Source organism: Rhodnius prolixus, unplaced genomic scaffold (genome assembly GCF_049639745.1).
Source record: "Rhodnius prolixus isolate KJV_2025 unplaced genomic scaffold, Rpr scaffold_4, whole genome shotgun sequence".
In the NCBI taxonomy this organism is placed as follows: domain Eukaryota; kingdom Metazoa; phylum Arthropoda; class Insecta; order Hemiptera; family Reduviidae; genus Rhodnius; species Rhodnius prolixus.
The window spans coordinates 32046021-32059223 of NW_027411614.1; the positions used below are offsets into that span (position 1 = coordinate 32046021).

The following is a 13203-nucleotide window of genomic DNA, read 5'->3' on the forward strand; positions in this document are numbered from 1 at the left end:
TGCTGCGTTCACGATTCTAGTTCAAACGAGATGCATTTGGAAGGGTGGAAAAGAAAAACCACACAATTTAAAGATTATATGCACAATTCATGCAAAGTGCTCCAAAATCTCTTATTAAAATTGTTAACAAATTAAGAAGATTTTCGTCTTTTTTGTGTGCTAGGTTGCTAGCTTTAGGCGTTGTCGATAAATCATTGTATTTGTTTTACTATTTGTCTATGTAGGTATCATATAGTTATTTCATTGTTTATTTCGTAATAGTAAATAATATCATTACATAGTTGTCCACTGTATGTCACGTTGCTTTTTAAAATGAAGATTTGTTTCAGTCCAAATGCCAGCTATTTAAAATTACCCAAGATTGGCAAATTTTTCAGCAATGCTTACGTATCATAATTTAATATTACTTAGCTTAAAGTTCGTCAGTTACAAACATGAGGGTTATGAGATAAGGAATTTCACATTGAAAAGGATTTGGTGCAAGTGTAGAGTACTTACGATTAAATGCAGAGAGCCTTTAATAGATTGAATAGGTGCATAAAGCCTTTGATGCGTTATTTCAATTACATGATGCGAATGAAATTGGACTGGACATTTTGCTCGTGAATAACGTCAAGATTGGTGATCATGTAAGTAGTTAAGAAAACAGCGACGGTTAACGTGGCCATGAAAAAAAAAAATGCTATAACTACAATCTGTTTTGGCTATTTCGCCAGATACTTTTTGTCCAAACTGTTTGATGAAGTTTACTAAAAAGCCTTCATGCCATAACTGTAGCAAGACTGACCACTTAGCTTGAAAGTGTCCTCAACCAAAAGGGAGATTCTCGAGGAGGTTGCAACAATATCCCATATGTTGTATCCGCTGTAAAACAAGATCCACGGCACGAGATTGTCCTGTGCGGATGAAATTTTATACGTTTATAAAATAATAGATTTAAAATAGCATTCGTATTTGTGATAAAAAATAAGGTTTATAAAAAAGTAAAGCCCTTAGAAGGTATTTTGTTTTGTAGCGAGCATTTTCTTGTTTTCACTTATTACATAAGTGAAGTAAATAACAGTTATTTGCATAGTTTCTTAATTTTAAATACGCCTTATAACTTATTTGAGATTTTTTAGAAGTGGCTTTGTTTTGCTGATTGAATTTGAATTTGAAAATGTTTATTTACAATTTAAAATTTTTTATACAAATATATTTAAAAGGAGGTTTCAGGCTGCATGCCTATATCCTCTCCACAACATATCAACATTTACATTGGATACAAGTCGACCTTAATGCTAAGGTTTTGCTGATTATTTTAGATTTAAAAATATTTATTTTTACCCGGCAGTTTGTTTCGTCCGTTCAAACCATAATAAACAAAAATAATTAAACAAATTGTAACATTGTGGCAGTTTAGATTTTAGTCAACGTCGACCTGTTAACTGTCCCTAGTTGGTGATGTTATCTATTTTCTTATTTAGTAGGTTCTTTAGGAATATACATATATGTGCTGTCTGTCTATAAAGATTTTGAGTCCCTGTGTATTAGTTCATTGCTTACGAAACACGGTGAACTCTTAAGGCGATTCACAGTCCTTTTATTAGTGGAAAACCTTATAGATTGTAGTCTTGAAAGCATGGCCGTTTCAAAGGAGTCTAAGGATCTTTGTTCTGTTTAGTCTAAATTTGACTTGCATGAAGCTGTAAGCCAAGAAATTTTTAGATTTCTTAAGTCCTTTTTTAATGCACATCACTGTGAATTTTCAATCAAATGGTTGCCATATTCGAATGAAATAGATTTTGACCTGTATCTATTGTACATTTCAGTCTAGTTCCCGTTCGTGGAACGGTTCTGTTATTTTTTCCCCGTGATGTTTGAATGTTAATTACAGATACACAAAGTTTTTCATTTGGTGATAAAGAGTGACCCAGTGAAAATGACCACATTTATTTCTTTAATAACAGCAAAAGTATTTTAGATATAAAAGTAACAAAAAAATCTTTGAAAAGTAGAAACATGGGAGATTATTTGTGGAATATTACATCCTTCAAATGATGACCGTTCTGGGCTTTACATTCTTCCAATCGTTTAACGAAGTTTTTGAATGCTTTCTTCAGCATGGAAGCCGAAATTTTTGCGAATTCGGCTCTAATCCTCGATTTTAAATCCTCTAGATCACGGGGCTTGGTTTCATAAACACGACTTTTCAAATACCCCCACAGAAAAAAATCTGGAACCGTCAAATCTGGCGAGCGAGGCGGCCAAGCGAAATCTGAAGAACGTGACAATAAACGAATTCCAAACGTTTCTTTCAACAACGCAAGTGTAAGAGCGGCGGTGTGACAAGTTGCCCCGTCTTGCTGGAACCAGGTTCGATTCAAACGACGTTTGCGGCGGAGTTGGGGGATGAGGAACAAGTTTAACATCTCCCTGTATCTCTCTCCATTGACGGTTCCGTCGAAAAAATACGGTCCGATAATTCCCCACGACGCTACACCGGCCCATACTGTAACTCGTTGGCTATGTAACGGTTTTTCTGGAATGAATTGGGGATTACCACTTGCCCTGTACCGAAAGTTTTGTTTATTTACCGATCCAGAGAGTTCGAAATGAGCTTCACCGCTCATTATTTAAATCAATCTCACCATCGTCCAATTTCTTTAACATGTTCTCGGCGAAAAGTAATCTCTGTCGGTAATCAGTTTCTTTCAACTCTTGAGTGATCATCAATTTATATGGATGGTGGTTCAAGTCTGAGGTTAGAATTCGACGCACAGATTCCCTTGATAACTTTAAAGAAGCTGCGTGACGGCGAGCGGAACGAGTTGGACTAATTTTTATTGCTTGGCAAACTTTTCCGATGTTTTCCGGTGTACGAACTGTTCTTTTGGCACCTGGATGAATCTTATCAGTCGTCTTGCCACTTTCACGGAAGTTTTCAACCCACCTGAGGATCGATTTTCGCGTAGGAACAGATTCATTACTTTTAACTTTTAACTGTTTACGAAACGCTCTATGAACTTTCACAACCGATTTATCTCGAAAATACGCTTCTACACAAAATGCTCGTTCTTTTGCAGTGTAACGTTCCATGATTACTAAAATGTTGATAACAGGAATCTCCCAGGTCTCTACTAACCATAGAGCGCGCGTTCGCCCCTGTAGCAGTGTTACCACCACAGTTATTCAAAAAAGAAATGTGGTCATTTTCACTGGGTCACCCTGTAGAAGGACTACGTGTATCGTCCGTGTCAGGTTGCAAGAAAATTTTGACTGCATCGTGTGTTATTATTTGTACTGAACCCTGAAAAGTCTTGATAACTAGACGAGTACTTTTGTTCGAATTTATTTTGGGCTCAAACGTTTTTTTTAATGCTGTAGAAATGAAGTTAGTACTGCTTGTCAGTAAAGCGGTGTTGGATGAAGTGCAGATTTTAGAAATTACTTGCTACAGTTACATTTCACTTGCCGCACGTTTCGCATTGATTTTATTTAAAGTAACATGTTACCAAAACCTTCAAAATAATAAATTGATGTATTTTCACTGCCCTGGTTCCAATTCTCAAGCGTTTGGCTTTGTATTTTTGATGGGTAACATTGAGTGAAACAAAAGAATTGCCTATCTTAATGCCAATATGAAGCCTCCGGCTAACAATCACAAATTCGACAGGACTTAATTTATTAAGTAGTAAAACTTACATTCGTTCTTAGTATTAGTATTTATTATTATTGAAATGGGAATGTTTTTCGCGAACAGAGCAAAGAAATTCTTTGACGTAATTGAATATCTGTTTAAAATGTCACATAAATCGATACGACTAGACATTGATAGTATTACTATTTATATAAAGTAGTTTTCCTTACCTAAACTTTTATTCTATGCACAAAATAATAATATATTAAATATATAATATTTTAAAATTAATTTTAGCAACTTAAAAGTTTGTTTTTTTTAATTAACATTTAAAATAGGAGGAGGTATAACTCAGGTGATACAACAGAAGACTCAATAGCCTAGGTTAATTAATTCTTTTTCAATATTGATTTTCCGTGAAAAAGGCGTTAGAATTATTAATGCCACCACATGTTTTCTTTCTATTCTTTTTGCCACAAAATTATACCTAAAATTATACAAATGTCAACGTCAAAAAACAAAATTTGTACGTAATAAATAGCAAGGAAACATTATCGTTGACTAATAGGGGTGCCATTGTTTATCAACAATTTTAGATAATTGTTGTAATAAACAGTGCTTGCACTTTCAATAGAAACTTTCCACTATTTCTATTGACGTACTTCGTTTAATAAACCCATTTACAATTTTTTTTTGTCTGCCAGTTATCATTACTTTCCCTAAGTTTAAAATTTTTATGAGTTTCAAGGTTATTTTTTTGTTTACATTGAGTAATCAAGTCGAAATAATTAATAGAATTTGACTATTTCATGCGAGATTTTGGATTTCCAAACGTTTAGTTGATGCTTCTAGGTATTCAATAAAATACTAATGCTGTAAGTCCATCGCAGGTTAATCTTCTAGTGTAAACCTTGAAGGTGAAATGAAATTTCTAGCGATAAGAAATAATTAGCGATATCAGCTAGCCTTCTGGGAGCTAGTATCTTACTATGATATAAGAATATTGTTTATAAAATAAAAATAAAGTAAAAAATAGAGGGCGCTACAGTTTATTGTAAACTTGAAGGAAGGCATCAATAACTGAAGTTTTAGTGACCTATGCTCAAAGAAATGAGCGGCACACAATTATTCTTGCAGTTATTACAACTTCTAATTGGGAACGGATTAGCTATGCGGTTAGCGTATTAGATTCCCACGCGGATATCACGGGTTCAAATCCAGCTGCTGGCCCATAGATTTTCATTTTCCTAGGAGGTTCTTATAGCTCACTGTCCGGTAATTGGCAGTGTTGTCTGTAACGAGAGAACACTGTCCAGAGGCTGGCAGTGCACTAAAAAAAGCTCCAGGTGCCATTAACCTCAGAAGATGTCGTGCCTTCTAATGGACAAATACTGTCTAATCGTAAAATTATATCAAATTTGTTGTGGTGCACATTTCGAATCATTGTCTAGCGGTCTAGCCTTAAGCAGTTTAGTGTATAGAGTTGAAATAGAGTTTTATTATTTTATTTTTTTTTAATTTTAGCATGTGAGCTTTTGGCATGCAGAGGAGCGTTCGGACTGTATCTTAGTTAGAAACAACTTTGTCTGCGAGAGACTTCTAGAAAGAGCAAATCTAAGGGCAACCAACTGTACTCCGGATTCAGGGTCTCCGGTGGATATCCAGTACACTAACTGAGCTAATATCTCTTTGTTGGTGTTCTAATTTATAAAATCGCAAAAGTTTTTTTGGTCCTATATTATTAGACCCTTTATACAAACGCAAGACTGGCAATAGAGTTTTTCCTTCTTCTTCTTCCAAGGTGTTTCCCTAACCATGGTTCCTTGCGCCAAGCATCCACCCTTCTCTTATCCTGAGCGTCGCTTTCGCACAGACCTCGTGCTATCATTAGTTCCTTTACCTGCGCGAGCCAGCTATTCATAGGCCTTCCTCTTCTTTGTCTGCCAGCAGGTTGCCAGCAGAGAGCCTTTTTTTTGGGAGGCGCGTATCGCTCATGCGAAGAACATGTCCAAACCACAACAGCCTTCATCCGTCCACCCTATCCAGTGTGGTTTTATCTATACCGACGGCTTCCCTTATAACCATATTTGGGACTCTATCGAAGATTATTTTCCTTAAACATCTCCTCCAGAAACCCATTTCTGTCGAATTAAGGGTATTGCGCTCTTTAGTTGTCAGTGTCCATGCCTTGGATTGCTGTACTTTTAATGTTTTTGAAAAACTCAGTTAATAGAGTTTTTTCAAAACAATAAAAGTCAAGCAATTTTCGTCAAATTTGGAATTATGAGGGAATTTCTAATTCTTCTTATTTATTTCCTCTATTGTATTGGTTTGTAAATCAAGTTTTTGTTAAAAAGCATATTAAAATAATAGGATCCGTATCTTATTGAAATGGTTGTTGGTGGTCCGCGTTTAACTTCATCCTACATGAAGAATTCTCTTAAAATCAATTATTTGAAGAAGCTGTTTTAAATGGAAATGAATCACTTTATGGGTGAAGTTCAAATAAATCCATTGGTGGATACCTAAAAGTATCTCTCCTACACACACAAAGGCAAAATTCTAAAAAACACTTTTTTGAATTTAATAATCAATTTCAGTGTATACTGATTCTGCAAAGATCTTCTTCCAATTCTTTTACTCTTTGGCTTTGTAACCCTTCCTAAAGATAATTCTCAGTTACTTTTTCTCGACTTCGAAGTTTTTAAGAAATATATTCCTGAAAAGAAAGGTAAGTTATATGAAAAATATCCTTGCAAAAAAAGGTTTACATAAATGGGAAAATAAGAAATTTAAGTCTTTTTTTAGAGATTTATATAATTTAAAAAAACTAGAAAGGATTAAAAAACAATCTTGTCCATGTTTAGTTATTCAGGTTTAGATATGCAAATCTCGGTATGGTTGCTGTCGGACAAAATGTACCACATTTTACGTGACCTATATAAGGGCAAAAAACCCACAGGGTTCGGTACTTTTATTTTTTGCTAACAAAGGAACTCAACCCCCTCTTGCGAATGTATATATACATGTGTATGTAAATGTGCGTTTTACAAAGTGCTTTACTTTGTCTTTTTCTATCTAGCCACTCTGGGATATATTTCGTAATAGAGGCTACTGCTAATCAACTTTGTCCCCTACATTGGGATCTACAATAGAGGGTTCTACATTCAACATACTGCGCAATTTTCAACCCTTTTCATTTTGCTTTACTTTGTGCTTAGTTTAATATAAGACTGTACTCTTTCCCGCTTAAATAATAATACGTTGACCTTTATATAACTTTCAAAGGATCATAAAAATTATTGTACAAAATAAAAATAATAATAATAATACTTTATTTTTAAAAAGTATATAAGTACATTAAATTTTTTGTACAAAAGTATAATAGGCATGGCTACATGCAGCCGTCTGCCAGAGTTTACTAATGTTTAAATGAAAATACTCTTTCTCAATAAAACAAAGAAAGCTAGACCTAAAAAGATATGAAATAAAAATGAATAAAAAGTATAAACATAAAATAATAATAGTGAACTGTTACAGAACAAAAAGAAGAGACCAACTTTTATAACAAATTAAATAAGAAAGTACAAAAACGAAAAAAAGTTCAAAATAAATAATACAAAAAATAAATGAAATGTACATGAAAAGAAATTCTAAGAAGAATCCACAATCCAGATATACCGAACTCTCCAAGCATGACGAGCATAGCGGATCAATGGGCGTGGATTTACTTGGCCGGATAAATAAGCAATAATTTCATCCCTTGCAAGAGTTCGCTTATTGAAATAAAGAACTCGAAATTCCGCCAATAGAGGACACTCACCCAGAAAATGGTATATCTCTTCGCGGGTGTTGAAGTTACAAAGAGAACACATTTCAAGGTCGGAATCTCTCTCAAGCCAAGGTCTACCATTTAAATATAGTAACTCTCCCCTCAGCTTAAATAGCCAGCGAAGTTCAGAGTGGCTTAGATTCTCGGAGAAAGAGACCGTAACCTTTTCCCGATGGTCCGAAATCAAGACTCTATACAATAAAAACCGGTCGGATGCTACTGCACGATTTACAGACTCCACCAGACGAGACTTATTAATAGCATCTGGAAGTTGCAGAAGTTGTTTAGGACAATCAGAAGGGACAACCAAAGAGCAATGAAAATCATATTGGTAACAGCTGGAGAGAGTGAGCCAATGTTTAAACCAATAGACCTTATTATTAATAATCTGGAGGGCAACAATTTTAGATAGGCGGTGATCAGGTAAAGAAAGAACTTTAATTAAATATTTTATGCGCAAATGAAGGGTATGGGATTCAAAAGGAGGCAACTCAGTCTCTATGGCTAGCATGTAAGAAGGTGCTACTAATGGTAAACCATACAACTTCTTTATAAAAAATCTTTGAAATTTTTCTAAGATTTCATAAGATTGAAAGCCCCAAACTTGGGAGCCATAGCAGACTACTGCGCGTGAGACACTCTTAAAAACTTGTATTTTAGCATTTAATGGGATGTTGTTATTTGAAATAAATTTGGACCAGACCCTGTTTAGACCAAGTTTAGCCGAGGAGACTCTCTCTTCAAGATGGGGGATAATAATACGTTGACCTTTATATAACTTTCAAAGGATCATAAAAATTATTGTACAAAAATTACAATTTTAATAATTCTGAGAAAAGTTTTAAAAGGAACAAGGTGCCTGATGACTACACATTCGAATCTTTCAAATCACTTAGTCTAGCCGATCAAGTTTTATTTCTTGTACTTTCAAACTCAAGGAAAATATCTTGCTCTTTTTTGTCCGATAGATCTTAGGATGTTTCAGAAGAGTTTGTTCCGGAAATCTACCTAGAATATAATAATTTTATAGATATATAATGTGTTGGCTGTACCCGTTCACACGTTGCTGTGTTTGAACAAAAAAGCAGTTTTGATACCTCAAACATAATTTATTAATGATCAAATGTATGCAATAAATCAAAATGAAAATTAACAATAAAATTATCCCTACATATATGTCATTTGAATATAACATATATATAACATAGATATACATAGTTGATGGTAGAATAAACATGCTTCTTCACTTGTGATATTAAACAATATTGCAAACGAATTTCAACTAAACAATAATTTTGTAATTATTAAATATCTTCATGAAATGAATGATATTTGATGATTGATGGTGAACTTTATCTTAGTAGTGCTTGTAAATATACAACATTTTTTGTTTTCCTATCTGGTGCAAGAACAAATATATTTGATGGTTTTCCCAACTCATGAACACCCAACGTACAGCTGTCCATGTGAAAAAGCAATGGATTTATCAAATTTAATCCACATACTTGCGATGATTGTCCCTGTGCTTTGTTAATGGTCCTTGCAAAGGCTAGTCGTACAGGAAACTGTAGACGTTTGAATTCAAATGGAGCATCCGTTGGTATCATGGGAATGCTTGGAAGTAGTACATGTTCTCCTTGGTGTTTTCCATTTAAAATGGTTGCCTCAATTATGTTATTCATTAATTTTTTTACTGATAGCCTAGTCCCATTGCATAGTCGCGGTGGATTTATATTTCGTAGAAGGATGATTGGGGTAACAATTTTCAAAGATAAAATATACGGTGGCATTACTGGTAAATCCAATGAATTTAAAAATTCTCTTGGATAATTAACTGATTCATCGTGATTGACAACAGTATCTACGGTTTTATATGTAGTATTCTCGTATTAATAATTGCAAAAGTTTTTTGACTGCATTTTTGTATTTATTAGAATTTGCTGGCGAAAAATCGAACGTCAAACGCATTAATGTTGTTTCTTATAATTTAATTTAATTTATTGAAATCTTAAAGGAAACACAATTTATGTATTCAAAATATTTTAAATTTTAATATAATTTGAGATATTTGTTCGGGAGCATCTAGAACCCCAACTCTGATTTTTAAAAAAAAATTCAAAAACCTTCCCGGGGATATACCTAATAATTTCCCAAATTTTCACAGCGATTGGACGTATGGTTTTTTGAATCTATCGATTACAGACAGACAGACAGACACACATTCATTTTTATATACAGGGTGGAACCGGATAAGTGACGAAAATTTTTTCTGTTAAACTACATTCAAAATGTAGTACAACGCCGCCTGAACGAGTGTTCTATCGCTATCTGTTAGAAAGTTATGATTTTTTCAGGTTTTTTCGACTAAACCCGACCAACAGTGGGAGCAATGCGAAAACGCGCTCGGTTATGCGTCAGGAATCGAGGTCGGCATTTTGAGAACATGTGATACATGAATAATTAGTAAGTAATTATGTATTTTACATGCTTAAAGAAATGATTTTGTTAATAAATAATAATTTTGATTTGCGAGTATGCTTCATCCAGTCCCCTTTGCTTCCTTCGCTAACACCGTGTTTTTTTCAGCACTTTCTCAGTAATAGACTAAAGAAAACAGCTATTATTGAAATTGATTATTATACCATTGGAAAGAGTATTAAAAGGAGCAGTTTTTGTGAAATTTGACAGCCTCTAAGACCAATTTTGTCGAAGAGGCTAATTTTTGAAAATTCTAAATTCCTAAAAAAATTAACGTTCTTATTGTAATAAATGAATCTGATTAAAGTTAAATAACTACGAAAATGATCTATTATTATTGGAAATTTAATGATGAATCCGAAAATGAGGTGAAAAAAATAATGTTTTTATGACGTAAGGTCGGGTTTAGTCGAAAAAAACCTGAAAAAATCATAACTTTCTAACAGATAGAGATAGGACACTCGTTCAGGCGGCGTTGTACTACATTTTGAATGTAATTTAACAGAAAAAAATTTTCGTCACTTATCCGGTTCCACCCTGTATATAATATATAGATAGATAATTTGTAAAAAATGCTGTTATACAAATGAGCCTCAAAAAACTAAATAAAAATATAAACAGGCGTGTTTGGATTCATCTGAAGTAAGCTTTAAATATTTTTAACAACTAAAATCGAACATAATAGAAAACGTTTATTACATAATACAAAAAATAAATATATAGAATTTCTTTCTTTAGCAAATTTAATTCTCATCTCCATTAGCAACAATTTGACCGAATCTACCTCAGTATTAGCAAAATATTTAACAATCTATTACCTTCTAAGGCTGTTACAAACTGAGCAAGTTAATTCTGTGTGCAATTATTTTACATTTTAAATCCTTGTGCAACAGAAGGAAGATGCAGTTATTAGAACAATATTTTCATTAGACATCTGCATTATTAATCTTAGTGTTTTTTTTTTTTTTTAATCGCATATACTTCTTCTATTCACACTATTATTTGTGACTTTTTTCGGATAAACTGGTGCTTTTTTCAATGCACCACAGACCTTCAGATATTGCCTCTCATTGCAGACTATTCATCATTGGTATGCGAGCTATAAAAAGCTCCTCTTTAAAAACAAAATTTAAGTACTGCCAAGAACCCGAATCTGGTGATCACTTCCTTCTACTTGGCTAATCCAACCTCCTTCAATTATTATTAATTTAAAGTTTAGTTGCTCATCATGAATAATCTTTCACTTGTTCAAGCTCCTTGGAAAGAAAGACCAGGTAATTGTACTGTGATGATGGTACTCCAAGCCTGCAATACCTAAAAACCCCGTCAAGCATCATGAGAACTAGGCTACTATTTTATAATAATATTTTATTCTTCAAAAAACGCAGTTTGAACCCTGACGGTGTTAATTCATATTTTCTCGTGTTTTCCTTTTGTTCCACATTCATTCATTTAAATAAACCGTTACCTTCTTAATATTTTTTACATTTTTTCTAGATCTTCTATTTCTTGTATGTTTTTTTACTCCTTATTTACTTAAAAACGGTTTTTCTTTGAGCAAGGAGTTGTGACTGCAACTTGGCAATGAAGTATTATTTATTAAATTATTATTATTCCTGTTCCTAATTTAAGTAAACAAATTTATTGGGTATTTAAACTTTTTCTTGGTTAATGAGGATAAGAATCAAAAAACTTACAATCTGAGGTTGTTAGAATATAAGGTAAGGCTACGTGGCCCGAATCATTAGCAAAAGTTACAGGTAAAGAAGCCTCAGAAAAAAAACAGGACAATCTTAGCATGATGTCTACGTCTTTCTTTGTAATATAGAGAGTACAAATTTTAGTTAAATACTAAAACCGAAAACAAAACAAATTTGTTAAGAAGAACTGCCTCTTTATTGTAAAAATTTTGGACTTTTTGCCAATTTTTTTGTTCATCCAAATTCTTATTTTCGAGTTAATTTTAATTATGTAAATTGCAGTAAGATAAAGTAGTGTGGGTGTTCAATTTAATCACTTATTTCGTCATCATTACCAGTCCAATTACATAACCAAAATTTCGATAATAATTTAATTTTTTGTATGACTATTACCTATCGTCAGTGACCTTTCGTGCGTTAGAAATGAACATGGAGGATTAAATGTGTGGTGACAGTTCCAACTAGTTGTGATATTGGTATAAATGTATTTTTCAGTCATTCGTTGGAATTGGGCAACATACTGTTAAATATACTCTGTGGAAGGTTGCTAATAGGACTTATGGATTGTAGGAAACAAATTAATAGGTTTTTGTAGAAGTAATGCCATTGTTATACTAATAAAAAGTTAGTTTATAATAAAATATAAAATAACCACACACATGTGTATATTTATTAGGGTGGGTCAAAAAAATCGACTATTTTTTTTTTTTACAAGTGCAACGGAAAAATGGGTTCCTAGACACCTTAAAAAAATTCCCACCAAATATGAGCTCTTAATTTTGAAGGGAAGATCCTCCGCATCGCATTTTTTCATTTTTTTTTAGTCCAATAGAAAAAAATTCATACCTCTCTATTAATTGACTGTACAAAAAAATGTTTCGAATGAATTTTGTAGGAAATTTAATGCTCTACAAAAAAGGTACCTTATATTTTTTTCGTAAACCTCGCCATTTGAAAGATATAAAGGATTTAATTTTGATTATTTTATGACAAATTCCATTTTTGTTTATGAATTTTATAACTCGACAATAAATGACTTTTCGAAATGCAAAATACCAATTTTTGTTGGAAATTAACTGCTCTATAAAAATGGTTTCTTATGTTTTGGCGATAAAATTAACCGTTCAAAAGATATTCATCATCAAACTTTCATGTGTACGGATTTTAAAAGTTTTTGATTAGATATTCGAAAAATTTCAATTTAATTTATGATTTTTAAGAAAATTTACACGAATTTTAGTTGTTATCGATTGAGAAACGTCAAAATATTTTTTAAGTTTTTATTTATGTTTAAGTATATTTGTCTCGATTTAAAAAATAAATTGGACATTATTTATCGCTCAGTTAAATATTTATTAATAAAAAAAGCAAAGTTTTCATTATACATATATTATATTATGATATGTTTCAGTATCAGAGAAAAACAATGTCCAACTAGTTATAAATAAGTATTTTATTTCAATTTTCAAACAAGTTTTTGTTGCAAGTTGGGTAATTTTTCCGATGCTCTTTGACAACTTGCAATAAAAATTGAAATTGCTCTTCGTTTTTTGTTAAGCATTGGTTGTATTCAC

At 32.7% G+C, this 13203-nt stretch overlaps 1 protein-coding gene across 1 annotated transcript in view; it reads left to right on the forward strand.

Moving 5' to 3' along the window:
* The window catches only part of LOC141455969 (sodium-dependent neutral amino acid transporter B(0)AT3), a 61781-nt gene that overhangs the window by 24825 nt on the left and 23753 nt on the right, over nt 1–13203 (forward strand). The window lies entirely within an intron of this gene.